Here is a 21,461-nt window from a genome sequence, read left to right on the forward strand (position 1 = left end):
TACCCCATGTGTCAAGAGTTTTGTAATTGTGTAAATAAAACAAAGGACAAGAACAACTTTTATATTGATATCTAGTGTTAAAAGAGTCTATTATGGCCCTGGCTGGGTGACTCAGTTTACTGGAGTATTGTCCTGTACACCAAAAGGTTGCACATTCTTAGTGTCAGAGCACATACCAAGGTTGCATGTTTGATCCCCAGTCAAGGCGCAAACAGGAAGCAACCGATTGATGTCTCACTCTCTACCCTCCCATGCAAATCAATAAACATATCCTCAGAAGAGGATTAACAAAAGAATGTCTAGCCCTGACTAGCGTAGCTGAGTTGGTTGAGCATCATCCCACAAAGCAAAAGGTCACTGGTTCAATTCCTGGTCAGGACACATGCCTGGGTTGTGGGATCTGTCCCCAGTTGGGGCACATGCAAGAGGCAACCAATCAATGTTTCTCTCCCTCTCTTTCTCCTTCCCTTCCCTCTCTCTAAAAATAAATAAATAAAATCCTTTTTTAAAAGTTTATTATAGTGAATCTTAATTCTCAGTCCTAATTTCTCTACCAGATTCAAAACCGAGAAACTAAACCATAAAATTTGCCAATGATAGTCTAAATTTATTCCAACATCTTAAAGAAACGCATATGACCAGACTAGAGAAATGAATAATAGGACCAAGTATCTTGCAAGAAATGAGAAAACTGTGTATTATAAGGCAAAAACATGTTAGGGCCAGAGACCCCATGTTGCCTGCCCTGCAACCTGCCACCTGAGTCAGGCCTTGCAAAAAAGGCTATGGCCAGTGGTAACTGTGTTCTTGGAAACTATGCTGCAGTCACACAGGACCTGAGTCATTGCCTGTGCTGAAACAAAGAGGGTCTGCGACACCGACCATGCATCTGACTACACGGTTCCCCATTAACAGAGGGGACTAAGGTATAGCCAACTGCATCCTGCTGAGAACTAATTACACCCCCATGGCCCCTACCCCTCTCCCTTAATCATTTACCATAAGTCTCCTCAGAGCCATCCCTAATCAGGGGACATTGTTCTTTCACTAATACCTATAACCTGTGCTCTGGAGCTGACCAGCAGGGTGACCCATCACCCTAAGTGTTTGCTCCAAGCCCTTAAATATTCGTCTATCCCTTCCCTTGGTGCTGTAGTCCAATCGGACTCATCTGCCTGTTTGAACATCCCTCAAAAAAGGCTTTGAACTGGTCCACCTGACTACTCCTTTCTTCTGGGCACAAATCTAACATTTTGGTGCTGAAACCCAGGATCAGAAACCCAGGATGTTTGCTCCAGCCTCCTGAGACTTGCACTAGGGTAGCAGTGCGCAGCAGAAACTCAACCCGGGCTAACCCCCTAACCCTGTCTCTGTGAGATTCAGAGGCCCGGAAGCCACACCAAGGAAGACCCAGGGACACCCGTTTGCCTGGCCCTCTGCATCCATGCTGGCAGATCTCTACCAGGGTAAGGAGTTTGCATCCTCCTCACACTTACAGCCCTCTCTCTGCTCCTGTTGTCACTGGACAACATTCCAGAAACTCCAGCACTGGGTAAGAGGATCAAGGGATGTCTCTCTCCTCTCCCCTCTTCCTCTGTTGTGGCTCTGACAGCTCACAGAGGGGGATGCCCCCTGAGAGGCCCTCAAGCTGGGAGACAAGTCTTACGCCTCACCCCTCCCACATCGCTATTATGGGTTCGGGCCAATCCAAGCCCCCATTAACACCCTCCCAGGGTGTCTACTGAAAAGCCTCAAGGACTTAGGCCTTGAAATGGACCTCTAACCTAAAAGACTGCTATTTCTCTGTAATATTGCCTGGCCTCAATATAACTTAGACAACGGGTCTGTTTGGCCAGAGAATGGGACACTGACCCCCTAATATTAACTGATCTCCACAACTATGGTCATCGCATGGGCAAGTGGAGTGAAATCCCCTATGTTCAAGCCTTTTATGAAGTGCACAGTTGCCCCACCTTCTGTCAATCCTGTTCCACTTACCAGATCCTCCTTCTTCGCTCTCCCCTCCCCAAATCCAGCCGTTTTGATCCTACTGATCCCACTGCTCTGTCTCTGACTCCCAAGACCCCTAGAGGACTGGGTCCTCTCCACTCCCCCTCCCAACGCTTCACCTCCTCATTTCCCCTGGGGGGCCGCCAGCCCCGACCAGCCAGTTTCCCCAGATTCTACATCGCAAGATGATTCCTCACCCCCTCTGTTACCCCACATAACTAGGTCCTCATGACCCCAACCCCCTCTCAGCCTCATCCTGTCCTCTCTCTCAGACAGGTTGCCGGACCCCAGGGACACATTCAGGTTCACATTCCTTTTTCCCTGGCCTCTCCCAAGTAAAACAATAAATGCCTCAGTTCCTACCTTGACCCAACGCATTTCATTAAGGAATTCCAATATCTCACTGTCTCCTATGACCTCACCTGGCAGGATCTTCTTGTCATTCTGTCTGCCTATTTAGCAAGGAGAGGGAACGGGTGTAGCTAGCAGCCCAGACTCATTCTGACACTCCAAACAGACAGACCCTAATAATGGTCCCATTGGGGCTACCACAGTCCCCTGTGAGAAGCCTGACTGGGACTATCAGGAGGGAAAGCCTAGCCAACTAGCCTATAATCATATAACCTGCCTAACTGCGGGACTCCAGGCAGCCACCCATAAGTCAGTCAACTCACAAGGAGCAGATGAAAATCCCACAGCCTTCTAGCCCGGTTAAGGGAAGCCCTTCAATACTTTACCAACCTGAAGCCCGATTCCCAGGAGGGATCCATACTCCTACACATGCATTTTATCTCTCAGTCGGCCCCAGACATTTGCTGTAAACTCCAACAATTAGAGGCGGAACCTCAGATGGGCCAAATTGAATTAGTTAACCTGGCCTTTAAGGAGAGGGGGAAAAGGCCCAGAAGGAGAGGAAAAGGGAAGAGGCTGAGGCTGAGGGAAACCTGGGCGCTGGGCAAAGCAATGCCCAAACCCTCAAGCCCCTCTAGGGCTGGGACCATGCCTGCTGTGCAAACTAAAGGGCCACTGGAAGTCCAACTGCCCCTGGACCTCTCAAGGCACGGGGATATCAGTTTCCCACCCAGATAGGACCCCTGGTTTTGAACTCCCAGACCTTCTGGGACTAGCAGTGGAGGACTGAGCTGCCTAGAGACTGCACAGGCCTTCAGGCCTATCTCCTGGACAGAGCCTCAAGTAACTCTATCAGTGGCAGGTAAGCCAATATCTTTTTCTTATTAATATGCTGGGCCACCTACTACTTCCTCAATCTCAGTCGTTGGGACTGATGACACAGTCTCACAACTGTCCGCTAATCCCAGAACATGTTTTTGGCCCACTCAGTTCTAGTCCTCCATCGCTGTCCAATGCCAATATTTGGATGAAATATCCTAGTCAAGATTAAAGTCCAAATACTCCTTCCCTCTCCTCAGTGCTCGCATGGCATTTTTCTCCTCTCTCTGTCTCAACTACCAACCACTCCCCACTCTCTTCCCTCCACTATTAGCTGTTTGTGTAGGAAACAAGGACATAGTGACTCCCAAACCAGTAGAAAGTCATTAGTAACAAAGGGCAAATGTAACTAAAGGGTCTCAGGGGCACATGTAATTAGAGGATCTCTGGGAAGGGAGTTGACAGCATTAGCATATTTGCAAGGCCCAATAGGGGCATTTAGATGATCCCGTTAGATTGTAACCCCAGAGTAACCAGTAATGGAGAAACGGGGAAGAAGGAAAGGGGTGGGGGAGATAATCAATTTCACTTTAGAGTGGTAATTTCACTTTAGGGTGGGGTACTTTACTATAAAACCAGCTTTCTTTGTCTACTTTGCAAGTATGTTCTCCTGGCTGAAGGTGCGCCCGACTCTGCAGACTCGTGAATAAACGCCTCGCTTTGCTGCTCAAGTCCTGTGTCTGGGTTTTTATTGTTTCTCACATTTGGAACACACTGAGTATGGTTTCACTGGCAAGGATTTCCTGCCTTTCTCATATTTGGGGTAAAGGAAATGATGCGCTGTGGGGGTGGGCCATTCAAACATGTTAGGCCTGTGTTTGGAGACAGAAACAATGAAATCTGAAATGAGTGCTCAGGTTCCACCTGGGCTCTGAAGACAAAAGAGGCACTTTGTCCCTCCCGCCTGAGCTCTCAGGCATCCCTATGTGAGTGGGGGCCTCGCAGAGGTGTCTGGAGTCAATCGCTAAGAAGTGCAGGAGCCTCACAGGGAACTCCCATTACTGTAATGTGGAGACATGCAAGACAAGGGCTGGTCACCCAGCACTCAGAGCTCTCCTGGCTGTTTTAAGACAGTCAGGGGAGAAACTGAGACCCATAAGAGAGTTAGGGATGACCAAAGGGGTAACGGCCTTTGGGAGCCCTACTTATAAACAGTACACTTTAACCTAGTACATGGATTCCTTAGCTTTTTCTGCCTCTACATGTGGCCATCCCCCTGGCTGGTTTGGCTCAGTGGATTGAGCGTCGGCCTGCGAGTTAAGTGTCGCTGGTTCGACCTTCCAGTCAGGGTACATCAGAGAAGGAAAACTCTGATTCCAAAAAACCTCCGCTGCCTTGCGGCATACCTCTTCAGGGGAAAGGCTAAGGGAGTAAACCCTGACAGAAAATCCGGAGCCGGAGTCCCTAAGGCGGTTTGACGTTGTAGTCAACACCGGCAACTCCTGCGGTGCACCTGAAGCCAAGCTGTATTGACTCCATCTTTCCCTTGGATCCTTCAGCTGCGAAGAGAGGGGGGGTCTGCTGCATGGGCAACAGCAGACCCTCCATATCACCCTGCCCAGGCTCTGTAGCTTCAGCTTCACTGGAGAGGACACTCCAGCGTCATCGCAAGATGTCGATTCAACACGGGAGGAGACAGATACCGTGTCACTCCCGAGCCGGACTGCACAGCCATTCTCGGAGGTGCAGATAGACTCTTAAGAAGCTACACCATCGTCTCTCGAGAGGGACGGCTGCCGACGACGACATATGGCCAAAAAAAACTTAAATTTTTGGTCTGTTTTAAGTTTGCAGCATTTCTCTCTACCCCAGGTGACTTTAGCAACTCAATTTGCATCTGAATACTCCTTGCAAAAGCAGCAAGGAGGGGCAATGTTAACACTGCCCGGTAAATGTCTTGATCTCTTTCCTCCAGAAACTGCTGTACCCTGCAGATACACGGATCAAGCATTTTAAAACCACTAGGGTGCTCGCCACAAGAAAGACATCTGTGAAAGGATAAGCTGGGATGTGGACCGGGACAGAATGCAAGGATTCCCGGCCAACCGAAAAAAAAGTCCACGCAACATTAGACACACTATAAAGCAATCACAGTCCCATCCTTGTGGCGCATTTCCCACTCAGGTTTAGTTCTCGAGAGGAGAGAGCAAGATTTTAGTCTGCAGTGAAAAGTGCTGGCTTTTCCAGGTCCTGTTCTTCTAAATAGGCCTTCTCATTCAAGTTGCCTCACTCATAAGTCTTTTTCCTTTTTCTCTGATCATTCCATTTACATCTCTACCACTTCCATGTCTATCTGTTTTCTGTTTAATAAAATAATTATGTGTCATGGTATGTTACTCAAATACTTAACTAATTTTCAAAAAGAAAACTTCATGTCTTTCAATGCTAAGAACTGAAGTTTTGTCAGCCTATATTAATGTCACATACCTTTGATTATCACTTTAAATAAATAAGACAAATATCATTTCATGATATATATTCCTTACATCAAATGTTTGACAAGATTTCCAGGATTTAAATTTTAAAAGACTTTTCCTTATGGCTTTAAGGTATTTCAAAGGGCCCTTGAAATATTTCAAGAATTTACTCTTTTCTTCAAACAAAGGAGGAAATTTTAGACTAATCAGGCTAGAATTATATATTTAATATATATAAAATACATGGAAAGCTTTGTCAAATAAGGAAATTATACAAGAATCTCCAAAAATCTACAAAGTTCTAATATACTTTCATTTATAACTCTAATGATTATTTTAGAATGTTATGTTGCAAGATCGCATATGTTGTAGAATATGTGAAGATGGGTTCGTGTAAGTCATAGATGGTCGGTGTAAACTGAAGAAAGTGAAGGGAAGGAAGGTGAAAAAGAGGTAAGAAAGTGAAGGAATAGAGAGGAAAGAGACATATGCCACATCCATGTGTGGCATGGGAAGAAAGGAAATTAGAAGTAGAAAGAAATAAGAAGGAAAAGTAAGCATATAAGTCTTTGAAACACTGTAACTTCTGGACATAGGAGCTACTAGATCCTGGGAACAATATGGTAATTAACTTGCTACTCAAACCCATGCAGAAAACAGTAGGATGCCTACCTCTCCAATGTCAAAAGAAAAAAAGGGGGAGGGGTGACATTTTAAACTGAGGCCATTTTTCAGCTGCTGCCTAGGGCCTGAATGTGTAATCTCAGCCATTTCTCTCTAGCCCCTGACCCGAGAGAGCAAGGCAGAAATGGGTGGGGGGCCATTTTAGGGTAGAAGAAGCTACTTCCAAGCCCACCATCCCCCACACTGGTATTTTTAAAGAGATAGCCTTGCCTCTCCTCCTTAGCTGCTAAGGCATGTGGAACATGCGCTCTGTTAAACAAGATGTGCTGCTTTTATGTCAACACTAGTAAGCAGGTTGTAGAAAATTTTAAAGTTTTAAAAGAAAACACTGACATAAAATGTGCATAAATAAATGCTACCAGTGACCCCTCCTTGCTTGAGATCTTCTCCTATTTCTCCTCTCCCCTCCAAGCCAAGCTAATACCCTAATAACCCCAATAATAATAATCTGCTTTTTTCTCTTAGTAGGTCCCTGTCTTCTACACCTCCTAATAAGTTCTGTCCACAGGACAGTGCAGGCTGCCACCTATCAAACTGTCGGTGACATGCTTCTACTCCGGGTCTCTCCATGTAAACCTGAACCCCAAGAAGGAATATAGGGACAGCTCTACACACTAAATGTCAGTCTGAAGCAGCTTCAGAAGCCAGACCATAACCCCATTTCCCCAATAAAAGCAATAAAAACACCCTGGAATGTTAGGGCCAAAGACCCCATGTTGCCTACCCTGTAACCTGCCACCTGAGTCAGGCCTTGCAAAACAGGCTACGGCCAGTGGTAACGATGTTCTTGGAAATTGTGCTGCAGTCACACAGGACCTGAGCCACTGCCTGTGATGAAACATAGAGGGTCTGCAACACCGGCCATGCACCTGACTACAAGGTTCCCTATTAACAGAGGTGACTAAGGCATAGCAGTCACATCCTGCTGAGAGCTAATCACACCCCTATTGCCCCTTCCCCTCTCCCTTAATCATTTACCATAAGTCTCCTCACAGCCCTCCCTAATCAGGGGACATTGTTCTTTCGCAAAGACCTATACCCTGTACTCTGGAGCCAGCCAGCAGGGTGACCATCCCCTAAGGGTTTGCTCCAAGCGCTTAAAAATCCGTCTATCCCTTTCCCTTGGTGCTGTAGTCTGCTTGGACTCATCTGCCTGCTTGAACGTCCCTCAAAAAAGGCTTTGAACTGGTCCACTTGACTCCTCCCTTCTTCCAGGCACAAACCTAACAACACACATATTATGTAACAATTGGCAGTTAAGATAGAGTATAAGGCATAAGACAGCTGAAACACCAAAATATTTGTCGGATAAAAACTTTTCCCAAATTCATTTATTCATTCGAATTATTTTAAGCATGAAAAAAATCAATGTGTTGAATATGCAAAGTTGGGTGAGAAACAGTGTCTAAAAACAGATATTGCCTGTGACCACATGGACCTATGTTCTATATCTGTTCTGTCCAATATCACAGCCACTAGCCACATGTGATTATTTATATTTAAATCAACTAATACTAAATAAAATTAAAACTTTAGTTCTATAGTCACACTAGTCACACTTCAACTGCTCAGACACAGGTTATGGTTACCAAACGGGACAGCGAAGATACAAACCACCTCCATCACACAAAGTTCTGCTGGACAGCACTGGTTTAAAATAAGTTATATACTTCCCTGTTTCCATTGACCAAACATAAAAATGAAACTTAACATCTCCCTTCCTTGAAAAGGAGAGCGTAAAACGTTTACTGTCTCTGTCTGGGAAATATCATGTAATTCACAAATTTTGATAAGGTTTTTTCTTAATGCATGCTGATATGACAGCTGTCACAATACAATCAACAAAACTGTTTCAAATGAAGTTAAAGACAACTAAACACTACTGGAGCCATCACACAGAAAAAACTAAACAAACTTTTTGTACAGCCCAATGTAAAAGTATTTACTGTATTGTCCTGACCAGCGTGGCTCAGGTGGTTGGGAGTTGTTTCTCAAATCAAAAAGCTGACATGACAGTTCAATCCCAGTCAGGGCACATGCCTAGGTTAAGGGTTCAGTCCCTGGTTCAGACATGTACGAAAGGCAATGGATTGATGTTTCTCTCTCACATCAATGTTTCTTTCCCTCTCCTTCTCCCTCCCTTCCCTTCTCTCTAAAAATAAATAAAGACAGTCTTTAAAAGTATTTACTATATTAAAAGCTGAAAAAGAAAACTTCTTCCTCGGCTAATTCACACAAGGTTTTAAAAATTTTACAACATTCAAGAAATGAGTATATTTCAACATCAATTGTTATTTCAACCTCTTTATTAACTTTAAACCACTTATAACTGTACCTTTACATTCTCAACTGCAATATTTCATTGTCCTGGAAAGTGAAGAATTCTGAACATCACTCTGGTACATAACTCTCTTTCAAGTGGAAAACAACTCCTCTTTGTCACCTCTGCCCAGTGCATGGCATATAGAAAGTACTCAAATAATTGTTACATGAGAGGTCAATGAACTCTAAGAATTTCCAGTACTGCCAAAGACAACACAAAAGCCAGATTCCAACACACAACTATAGGTATTAATGGAGCTGCAAGTTTCTGCTGCTCATTATTTTTAAGAAGCAAATGTTTATTTACATTTTTTCATCCTCACCCAAGGACGGATTTTACAGAGAGAGAAGGGAAGGGGCAAAGAAAGGGAGATAAACATCAATGTGAAAGAGAAATATCAATTGCTTGCCTTTCGTATACGCCCCAACATAGGACCGAATAAAAACCTAGGCATATGCCCTGACCAGGAATCGAACTTGCAACCTTCTACTTTGCAGGACAATGCCTAACCAACTGAACCACACTGGCCAGGGCTCTGCTGCTCATTTTTTATGGCACTTTGTTGACTGCAGGATTTATATGGCACCACACATATTGTGCATACCTTTCAAATTCTCTAAACCTAAAGAACTTTCTACAAGGGGAAGAAAAGTATTGCACACTGCCCCAAACTACAAAATTAATGTAAAACTTTCACTATTTAGCTATAAAACCAACTGGCTTTTAAATGTATAAATGTAATGGAATCTTATTCAGACTTTCTTTTAAAAGTAATCCCATCACATGCTACAAAATGGATGAACCTTCAAGACATTATGCTAAGTGAAGTCAGTCGCAAAAAGACAAGTTATCAAATTCTTAGAAAGTAAAGAGCAGTTGCAAAGGGTAGAGTGAGGTGGGTAGCAGGAGTTGTCGTTAAATGGGTATAATAAAACACGAAAATGTGCAGTCCTGGCTGCATGGCTCAGTTGGTTGGAGCATCATTACATGCCCCAAAAGGCTGCCGGTTCAATTCCCTGTCAGGGCACATGCCTACGTTACAGGTTCAATCCCACATTGGGGCACATTTGGGAGGTAACCAATCAATGTTTCTCTCTCAAGTTGTGTATATTTTCCACAATTTAAAAAAAAGTATGATAAATTATTTCTCATGATGATAGTAAACTGGCTGTAAAGCAAACCTGATATAAGTTTTTTTAAAGAGAACATAAGTCCTGATCAGTGTGACTCAGTTGGGCACTGTCCCATAAAGCAAAAGGTCGCTGGTTTGATAATCAATCAAGGGCACATGCCTGAGCTGTGGGTTCAATCCCTAAAGAGCACATGTGAGAGGCAACTGATCGATGTTTCTCTCTCACATCGATGTTTCTCTCCCTCTCTTTCTGTCTCTCTTCCCATCCCTCAAAATATAAATAAAATCTTTTTTAAAAAAGAGAGAGGCTTAAAACTCTTAATGCATAAATTATTTACAGTGATCTCCAAAGAAGTATCCATAGTATTTTGCTGCTATTGAAACTTTCTTTTAGACACTCCATGCCAAGATGGAGGTGTAGGTAGACACACTTCGCCTCCTTGTACAACCATAAGAATGATTACATCTACTTCAAAACAAAAACAACCAGAACTACCAAAAAATCAAACTGCATGGAAGTCCAACAAAGATATAAAGAAGTAATACTCATCCAGACAGGTAGGAGAAGCAGAGCCAGTGTGGCTGTAGCTGCCTGGCAGAAAGAGCAGTCACACATTATAAAAGCTGGGAAGGACACCTGGGGAGCAATCCCAGTCCCAGGCCAGACTGCACAGCTCACAGTTCCAGCACTGGGAAAATAAAGCATCATTGCTTCTGGCTATGAAAACCAGTAGGGGTTGGAGCAGCGGAAGAAACTGCCAGTCTCTTAGGAGAGTCTGTTTACAGGACCCCCGTGGTCCTAGAATGTATGCAAACCCACCCACTCTGGGAATCATCACTAGGGCAACAGCTAGCAGGGCACCAGTCACATAAGGGAAGCAGAAGTGATGAAAAAAGGGGCAAGTGCTGAGCAAGCAGCATTGTTCCTTCTCTGACCCACCCCCTACATACAGCGCCACACTGTAGTGCAATAGTTCACCCAGCATAGACAAATACCAAGGCTCCACCCCTTACAACGTAACAGGTGCACAGCTCTACCCAAGACACAGAGGCAAACACCGAAGGCTGTCAAGTTGAGGAGATAGAGAAGTATGGTCCAAAAGAGGGAGCAGACCAAGGGTCCAGAGGGAAAATTAAGCAAGGAGGAGATAGCCAACCTGACAGGTGCAGAGTTCAAAACACTGGTGATAAAGAAGCTCACAGAAATGACTGAGTATAACAAATACACAGAGAAGAAGAGAAGGCTACACTAAGTGAAATGAAAAAAAATCCGCATGAAATCAATAGTGAAGGGAAGAAAGCTAGGGTTCAAACCAACGATTTGGAACATAAGGAAGAAATAAACAGTCAACCAGTACAAAATGAAGAAACAAGAATTCAAAACACCAAGGAGAGGCTTAGGAACCTCTGGAACAACTTTAAACATCCCAACATCCAAATCACGGGGGTGTCAGAAGGAGAAGAGGAAGAGCAAGAAACTAAAAACTTATGTGAAAAAATAATGAAGGAAAACTTCCTTAATTTGGCAAAGGAAATAGACATACAAGTCCAGGAAGCACAGGAAGTCCCAAACAAGCTATGTAGACCCAAAGAGGACCACACCAAGACACATCATAATTAAAATGCCAAAGGTTAACGATAAAGAGAGAATCTTAAAAGCATCAAGAGAAAAGGAAAGAGATACCTAAGGAGTTCCTATGAGACTGTCAGCTTATTTCTCAAAAGAAACTTTGCCAGCATGAAGGGGCTGGCAAGAAGTATTCAAAGTGATGAAAAGCAAGGGCCTCACAACCAATATTACTCTATCCAGCAAAGCTATCATTTGGAATGGAAGGGCAGATAAAGAGCTTCCCAAACAAGGTAAAGCTAAAGGAGTTCATCATCACCAAGCCATTATTATATGAAATGTTAAATGGACACATTTAAGAAAAAGAAGGTCAAAACTATGAACATTAACATGACAACAAACTCACAACTATTAACAAATGAGTCTAAAAAGCAAGAAACAACTAAGCAAACAACTAGAACAAGGAACATAACTGTAGATATGGAGATCACATGGAGGGTTATCAGCAGGTAAGGGGAAGGGGGAGAATGAGGGAAAACGTGCAGGGATCAAGAAGCATAATTGGTAGGTACAAAACCAACAGAGGGGCATTAAGAATAGTAAAGTAAATGGAGAAGCCAAAGAACTTATATGCATGACCCATGGACATGAACTAAGGGGCAGGGGGACTGGTGGCGGGAAGGAAGGAACTGGGTAGAGGGGGGCAAAGGGGGGAAAAATTGGGGCAACTGTAATAGGATAATCAATAAAATATACTTAAAAACATAAAACCACAATGAGATATCACCTCAAAAAAAACAGAAACTTTCTCTTAAATATTATATGAAATAAGATATCTGGGAACCTTCACAAAGATATGCACTGCAAATATACTCTAACAATACATAGGTAGAGTCAATTTATATGTTTCAACTATAACAAATAGCAGTGCGATAAATTTTAACTCAAGTCATCTTAGAAATTAAAAATCAAATGGTTTTCACAGTAGTACCTAGTAAGAAAATGTTTAATAAAACTCTGGTGTCTGATAGTACAGAGTATGAATCTGGGATTGAAAAGTTCTGGAGATGAGTTGTGGTGACGATTGCAAAACAATGTGAATATTCTCAATGCCACTGAACTGTATGTACACTTAAAAACGGTTAAAATGTCTTATTTATGCATATTTCACCACAATAAAAACTATGCTATCAATAAGAATTAGAGGAGGTTTTATGTATGTCATTTGCACTACTAAGGAAAGTCATGTTCAGCAACTTGCAATTAACACTAAACTATCACTAACTAAGACATCCCAAAAGTCTCAATTATTCGTAAAAGACAGAATTAGAAATCTTCCTTCAAAACATAAAATTAGAAAAATCAAACATTTTCAAATTGTTCCATACAAATGACATATTAATATCAATGAGACTATATAACTGCTTGACAAATTTAGTAAGTCACTACTTGGTACAGAATAGTCTGAAATATTTTCTAACCAAACTAGTTTTGTACAATCAGGTGATATATTTTTTAAAACAAAAGGTTTTCTTTAAAGTAACATATTTGAGCTTGCCATGAAGTAATGGGGAATGGGAGGTCAATAGTAGCATAACCATACTCATACTTTTACGCCCTATATAATAAGGAATCCTTCATAAATATCCACATGAAAACCTAGGGCCAAATACAGGCTAAAGCTCAAAAAGAAACAGCAGAACAGACACAACCAGAAAGAAAAGTCTTAAAATTATTACTTATTAAGTAATACCTGGCCTAATATATGCAAATATTGTGCAAATATATCATATACATTATTTAATCCTCACACTAAGCCCATGAGATAAATATTTTAATTAATCTGCATTACAAATTAGGAAACTGAGGCATAGTTAAGCATAAAAAACATGCTCAAAGCCCTGGCAGGTGAGACTCAGTGTATTGAGCCCCAGCCCGCAAACTGAAAGGTCGCTGGTTCAATTCCTGGTCAGGGCACAAGCCTGGGTTTGGGGCTAGGTTCCCTGTTTCGGGGCATGTGGGAAGTGGTTGATCAATGTTTCTCTCTCTTTCTTTCTTCTTCCCTTTCCCTCTAAAAATAAATAAGTAAAATCTTAAAAAAAAAAAAAAAAAAAGGCAGCAGTAGCAGCAGCAGCTATGTGACCTGGACTAAAATCCAATTTCTCAGTTTCAGTTTTGTCATCTGTAATATGACAGGTAATAACTTCATTCTAAATACCTTCCCCATTTTACAATACTCTCTTCATTTACCTTACCTCTTACAGTCACTATTAGGATTAAATGGAAAACATGTCCAGAATTGCATGATGCCTACCTAACAGGTAGTGAACATTCAGTAAATGTTCACCGTTACTTATCTTGTTTCTTTAATCTGCTCTTTATTACCATCCTACCCCAGACTTTCAACCCTGGCTGGATTGAGCGTCGGCCTGCGAGCTAAGTGTCGCTGGTTCGATCTTCCAGTCAGGATACATCAGAGAAGGAAAACTCTGATTCCAAAAAACCTCCGCTGCCTTGTGGCATACCTCTTCAGGGGAAAGGCTAAGGGAGTAAACCCCGACAGAAAATCCGGAGCCGGAGTCCCTAAGGCGGTTTGACGTTGTAGTCAACACCGGCAACTCCTGCGGTGCACCTGAAGCCAAGCTGTATTGACTCCGTCTTTCCCTTGGATCCTTCAGCTGCGAAGAGAGGGGGGGTCTGCTGCATGGGCAACAGCAGACCCTCCATATCACCCTGCCCAGGCTCTGTAGCTTCAGCTTCACTGGAGAGGACACTCCAGCGTCATCGCAAGATGTCGTTTCAACACGGGAGGAGACAGATACCGTGTCACTCCCGAGTCGGACTGCACAGCCATTCTCGGCGGTGCAGATAGACTCTTAAGAAGCTACACCACCGTCTCTCGAGGCTCTGTAGCTTCAGCTTCACTGGAGAGGACACTCCAGCGTCATCGCAAGATGTCGATTCAACACGGGAGGAGACAGATACCGTGTCACTCCCGAGTCGGACTGCACAACCATTCTCGGCGGTGCAGATACTCTTAAGAAGCTACACCATCGTCTCTCGAGACGGACGGCTGCCGACGACCCCAGACTTCCAACCATGCATTAAAAATCCCCAATTCTCTCCTTTCTGCACTACCCAGAGAGGGGCCCATAGAGCTTTGTTCTCAGTTCCCATGTAACTTAAAGGAAAACTTTCACAATGTCTGGAGGCCTTGATGTCCTGCGAATGAAGGAGGAGGATGTCCTCAAATTCCTTGCAGTAGGAACCCACTGAGGTGGCACCAAACTTGACTTCCAAATGGAACAGTACATCTACAAAAGGAAAAGTGATGGCGTCTACATCATTAATCTGAAGAGGACCTGGGAGAAGTTCTGCTAGCAGCTCGTGCCATTGTTGCCACTGAAAACCCTGCACATTGTCAGTGTCTTATTGTCCAGGAATACTGGCCAGCAAGCTGCGCTGAAGTTTGCTGCTGCCACTGGAGTCACTCCTATTGCCAGCTGCTTCACTCCTTGAGCCTCCACTACCAGATCCAAGCAGCCTTCCGGGAGCCGATACTTCTGGTGGTTACTGATCTCAGGGCTGAGCACCAGCCTCTCACCAAAGCATCTTATGTTAACCTGCCTACCACTGCTCTGTGTAACGCAGACTCTCCTCCAGTCTATAAAGACATTGCCATCCCTTGCGATGACAAGGGGCTCACTCAGTGGGTCTGACGTGGTGAATGCTGGCTTGAGAAGTCCTGCGCATGTGTGGCACCATCTCCTGTGAACACCCATGAGAAGTCCTAAAGAGACTGAGAAGGAGGAGCACGTTGCTGCCAAAAAGGCTGTGACCAAGGAGGAATTTCAGGGTGAATGGACTGTGCTGGCTCCTTAGTTCTCTGCTGCTCAGCCTGAGATCACTGACTGGGCCTGAAGGTGCAGATGCCCTCTGTGTCTATTCAGCAGTTTCCTACTGAAGACTGGAGCGCTCAGCTGACACTAAAGACTGGTCAGCAGCCCCTACTGTGCAGGCCACTGAATGAGTAGGAACAACCACTGAGTGTGGCCTTAAGCTCTTCTTCCACAAACTCTTAACAGAATAGAAATAAGGTTGATGAAAAATAAAGTTCCTAAGAAAATAATTCTCAAGAGGGAGCACTCCATTACCCAACTAAGTTGTCCAACAGCCTTTATAACAGGTCTTCATTTACTCTGTTGCATATGACACTCATCTAGAACTGTCCCCCTTCTTTGCTCTCAGAGAAAGAACTAATGACATGGTTCTCTTCAGGTCTCTGCTATTGTTATTACCCCTCCCCCTGCCCCTTTGAAATGTAGGTTACCCTTGAAGTTTTTTCCTTGGACCTTGTCTTTTCTTAATTTTTTTAAGGATTTTATTTATTTATTTATTTAGAGGCGAAGGGAGGTGTCAGGGTCCCCCTGGGAAAGTATTGAGACTTGGGGCCCCACACAGGCCAGGCCTATAAGACCTGACCAGAAAACCAGGAAAGCTGGGTGCATATGTGCCTTGATGGTATAGCCAGTGGGCCCTGGTGGGAATCGGGCCATGAGAAAATGCTTTATGTCCTTTGAAGCTTGCCCTGTTCTTTTGCCTCGCAGATCGCTTTATCATATCAGCAGCAGAGGTTTTAACCTTAATTCAAAATGAACTTACCCTCCCTATTTTATGGCCATCTGAAGTTTTTGTGTACAACACACCCTGACCTGAGAAAGATCTCAACGTTCCTTCAATTGTTATCCCTGAACAATATCTGTTTTCTGTAATCAGCACTGTTTAACATTGGTTGAGGAGCTTTACATGCATGCTATATGTCGTTAAGCTTACTGCACTCAATAAAAGATCTTGGAGGAAGGCAATCAGGACATTTGTCTCTCAAGCATTTGCCGGCCTTCTTTCCCCTAGCGCAAGCTGCCTGGGAAGTCTTCACTTCATCCATGACACCAGGGGATCTCTGGGTCGGGGTTCCCCAACAGGGAGAAAGAGAGGGAGAGAAACATCAATGTGAGAGAGAAACATCAAAGTAAGAGAGAAACATCAATTGGTTGCCTCTCATACACACCCCAAACAGGGACCAAACCTGCAACACAGGCATGTGCCCTGACTGGAGATCAAACCAACCTGTAACCTTTCACTTTGTAGGACAATGCCCAACCAACTGAGCCACAACGGTTAGGGCAGTCCTTGTCTCTTAATTCTCATAGTGTGAGAAAAGGCTCACAATAAAACACTGGGACACAGGACTTGAGCAGCAAAGCGAAGCCTTTATTCATGAGTCTGCAGTCAGGCGCACCTCCAGCCAGGAGCGTGTGCGCGCAAAGTAGACAAAGAAAACTGGTTTTATACTAAAGCAATTAGCTCACCCTCCCCTCTCCTCCCCCGTTTGTCCATTACTGGTTAATCCAGGTTCACAATCTAACTTGCTTAACTACGTAACTCAGGATGTGATTAACTAAGAGTAATCTAGTTATAGGTCTATCTCCAACTTATTTGCAAAGTTATTTAGCTACATCTTCCCATTTCTCTGTTTGGTGACAACAATCTTCTTCCTTTTGATCCCAGAGAAATGTGTGAGGAGCTGCAGAATGTCATTTCCTCACCCCTTTTCCACGATTAATCTGTTAATTTTATCTCCTACTGGTTTGAGAGTCACTGGTTTGCTTCTTTATCCCTAACAACAGTTTCAACCTTTTTGCAGATGTCCTACATGTATGACAGACTCTATCTCTCATCTGGGTCACAGATCCTGATTTCCCCAGCTCAACAGCCCCATATGAGTGTCTCACAAGTACCTCAAACTCAACAAAATCTGAATGCTTTGCCTCTCCCCCTAATTCCTTACTTTTTTCCCCTTCTTCCCTACCTAACCCTGCTGCTTCTCCTGTGGTCACTAACAGACCAAAATTTTCAGTAAGAGAATGAGACAGCCAAAGTCATATTAAAATCCTCCTTCTTCTGCTTTCAACCGATGTATTCAGCACTGTGCTGGAGCCAGGGACGCATGGCAAGCAGGATACAACTAACTCACAGTCTAGCATGCTTCTAATCACCTGTCAAGTCCTAATAATTCCACCCATGCACACTCACATATCTGCCCTCTGCCTTCCATCCCTAACATCAATCACCCATCCTCTCACATCTGGATCCCTGTGATAGCATGATAAAATTTATCCCCAAATCTTCAATCCCTGCCTCCATCTCAATCTATCCTTCACACAGCTGCCAATTATCTTTCTGAAGCAGGTAACCATGTTAGCTTCTCAAAAGTCTTCAATGGTCTCCAATGCTAACAGGGAAAAGTCAGAACTCCTTGATATTACCTTGACGGTGTGTCATGATTTTTCCACTCGAATCACCTTCTGTGTCCTGCTGTATGCTCCACATGTATGCTGAGATGTTCAGAAGTCCTCATGCTCTCCCTCCACTCACACCTGTTCACCAGCTATTCCCTTGAAATGTCACAGTCTCCACAGAAATGCTCCTGGTTAGTCATTAGAATAACTGACCCGTCCCATATTTCACGCAGTACAATGCCTATACAGGTAACCCCCGTATAACATGGTTGTTAGGTTCCTAACAAATGCCATGTCACGCAATCCATGTTATATGAAACAAAGAACTAGTACAAAAAAGGGTGTTAGGTTCCAAAAATTAAAAATACTATTATATTTTTATAACTAAGAGAAATATCTTTATTAAAGCAATTTTCACCAGAAGTATTACATATTAATGTGAATTAAGTAATGTTTTCTTTTTTTTTTTTTTTTTTTTCGGAGGGAAGAATGAGTCTTTTAATAGAAAAACACACGTGTAACAGCAACACAATCTCTCACAATCCAGATGAAGTGCTGGACTTCAGTTCTTCACCTTGGGGGGCGGCCTGTACACACCCACGACCACAGCGTGGTCTCTTTCATATGGCTCTAGAGTCAGCTGCTCCTGGGGCTTCATGTTCTCCTGTTGCATCTTTTTCACTTCAGAAGCAAACACTGCCTCGGCAGAGGCTGTGGAGTCAATGCAGTTGGCCTTAATGGAAATCACAAAGTGTCCTCCATTACGTAGGAAGGTGTGGGCATTCAGGGCTACAATCCGGGTCTGGTCTGGCTGGGCCACATCAGCAAAGATCACATCCACCATTGCAATGAGCATGCAGTATTTGTGTGGGTGCCGAGCATCTTCAATGACAGGAATAATGTTGGTCCTCTTCTTGGCCAAGTTAATGAGGTCACGGCGAGAGCGGTGGGAGAATTCAACTGCATAGACCAGACCGTCCGGGCCTACAATGTCAAGAGACATGGGAGACGGTGGTGCCCGAGGCAGCCCCAAGGTAGAGCACCTTGGCCCCTGGCTTGATGTGGATCTGGTCCACACCTCCTAGGATTGCTGCTGCCAGCTTGAAGCGGAAGGGGTTCCAGGCACGGTACTCTATTTTGTCATCTCCCTCCGAAATTGAGACTCTCTTCTCTCCATAAACTGATTCTCCAGGGACCAGATTCTTGGTGACCAGTGCATCTTCCTTTCCTCGACAAATGAAAACACCCTCATGCCGGTGAGGTTCTACCATCACATTTTTCCCCGACTGATTTCCTCTTTTTCCTCCCCGACCACAACCCCGGTTACCTCCAGACTGGAATCCACCACCTCTTCCTCCTCCTCCTCCTCCTCCTCCTCCTCGCCCACGGCCTCTGAAGCCTCCACCACGACCTCGGCCCCCACCAAAGCCACCTCGGCCCCCACCAAAGCCGCCTCGGCCTCCACCTCGACCGCCACGGTCACCAAAGCCCCCTCGGCCACCAAAGCCACCCCCACGGGGACTGAAACCTGGCTTCATGGCGAGCTTGGAGCTGCGCGGATAGGGATTCTGCGGCGTCCGGGGCCCCCCAAGTAATGTTTTCTTCGTCATCACTACTAAGCTCCATCAAGTGAATGCATTTTCTTTGACAAGATATCCTCATCCTCTGAACTTTCTTCAGCATTATCTTGATTTCTGTGCTCTACTTTTTGCAAAAAATCTGTTATTTTAGATTGCTTGCTTTTAGCTGAGAGATCTTTATAAATTTCGTTATACGGTACTAAGCACTTTTGAAGTTCTCTCTTAAACCTTGTTCTCCTTTCAGTGCATAGACCTTCATTTATGAAGTTATGACAGAGTTATGACTCTAACTGTCTGGCTAAGTCTAGGCCTTTCTTTACACTTCTTAGAGTAAACTGTTTAACTTCTTCGTTTTCATCAGTGCTGTTGTCCCCTAAGTTATCTTAGCACATTCCAGATATCATTTCCACCAAAATTGCTTCATCAGTTTCTTCTTCTACCAGCAATTCTTGGATATCTTCTATAGTCATATCATGTTAGAGCAAAACCATGTTATAGAAGTGCCATGTTATACAGGGGATACCTGTACTTCTGTCTGCTTTCAATATCTTCCACTTTTTAGTACTGTTACTTGTTTACTTGCCTGTCTCTTTGAGTAAGTCTTCAATCCCTGGCTGCCGCTAATTAACTTGGCAATCTTGAGTAAGTTACTGCATTATCTCAGGTTCAATGTTCTCATCACTAAAATGAAGGGGTTAATATTAAGCAAATGCTAAGGAACTCCCAATTCCAAAGTTCCATAAGGATGTCTTATTTGTCTTTGAAAAAAGCTGTAAGCTTGGACATGGTAGTCAGACAACTGGTTCTGAATCCCAGCTTTGCAACCCACCAGCTCTCAACAATGGGCTATTGTTTAAAATTTCTATGCCTCGGTTTCTCACCTGTAAAATGAGACTAATAGTGTTATCTGCTAGAATTCTTTTTTTATTTTTTTAATTAACAGCTTTAGTCAGACATAATTCACCCATTTGAAGTACACAACTCATTGACTTTTAATATTTTCACAGAGTTGGACAACCACCACCACAAACAATTTTAGAATAGTTACAACACCCCAAAAAGAAACTCATATTAATCAACAATCACTCCCACTTGCCCTTCCCACCAGTCCTAGGCAATCACTACTCTACTTTCCATCCTGATGGATTTTCCTATTCTAGACATTTCATATCGATGGAATAATGTGTGGCTGTTTATGACTGTCTTCTTTCATTTAGCATAATGTTTTTAAGGTACGTCTATGTTGTACTATGTAACAGGACTTCATTCTTTTTACTGCTGAATAACATTCCACTGCGTGGATATACCACCTTCAGTTAATATAATTATCAGTTAATGGACATTTGGGTTGTTTCCACCTGACCATTATGATTAATGCTTATCTTTCAATTTTAAGTAATAGAAAATCCAGCTCAATCTGGCTTACAAAAATAAGTAAAAGTCCAGCGTGTAGCCCTTGCTTCAGACACAGTCAGGGTCTGAACATCATCATCAGGACTGTTTTTCTACACTTCTTAGCCAGGCTCCGTTCTCTGTTCATTTTCAGGATCTACACAGTGACGAAATCTCTTCGCTAACTCCATTTCACTTCCTCACAGTCAAGCCAATAGAAGAACCAAAAGCCTCTTCCAGATCCTCAAGGCAAAGCTCTGGGATTAGCTCTGGGTGGGAACTCTAACTGTGACCCACAAGCAAAAAACACTATCTAAAATGGGCCAGGTGCTATCCCTGGAGGGTGAGGGGAAACATGGAAGGATCCCAAATGATGTGAACCAAAAATACATGAGATAATCCTCATATAAAAATTGAGGCCTCTTTCAAGTAGGATAGACTTCAGACAGCTGAAAAATTTTAAAAGCCCAATTCAAGAGCTGTTGTGAGAATTAAAAGATGATAAATGCATATTAAGTATTTAGTATTATAGAATGTCTAACATACAGTAAGTACTTAACAAATGTTAGCTGCTACATTAGATATTATTTATATTAGATAAGCACATGAAATTTGATGAAATTTAAAGGAAAAAAGGGCAATTTTATATAGCTCAATGTCAGCTTAAAATTAAGGCATGCTCAACCCACATTTGCTTTTTCACAGTGAAATGTAAGGCTGCATCTGTATCAAAAACAAGGAATGAACCCTGCCTGGATAGCTCATTTGGTTAGAGCATCCTTCAGATACGTGGCGTTGCAGCATCGATCCCCAGTCAAGGCACATAC

General features: G+C 43.5%; 1 protein-coding gene and 1 pseudogene across 3 annotated transcripts in view; both read right to left on the reverse strand.

Annotated features, from left to right (window-relative positions):
- Positions 1–21,461, reverse strand: part of SRPK2 (SRSF protein kinase 2) — a 279,766-nt gene that overhangs the window by 240,332 nt on the left and 17,973 nt on the right. The gene's annotated exons all lie outside the window — the stretch shown is intronic.
- LOC150001736 (rRNA 2'-O-methyltransferase fibrillarin pseudogene) lies at positions 18,152–19,237 on the reverse strand (annotated as a pseudogene).

Source organism: Furipterus horrens, unplaced genomic scaffold (genome assembly GCF_987537825.1).
Source record: "Furipterus horrens unplaced genomic scaffold, mFurHor1.1.pri manual_scaffold_9, whole genome shotgun sequence".
NCBI lineage: Eukaryota > Metazoa > Chordata > Mammalia > Chiroptera > Furipteridae > Furipterus > Furipterus horrens.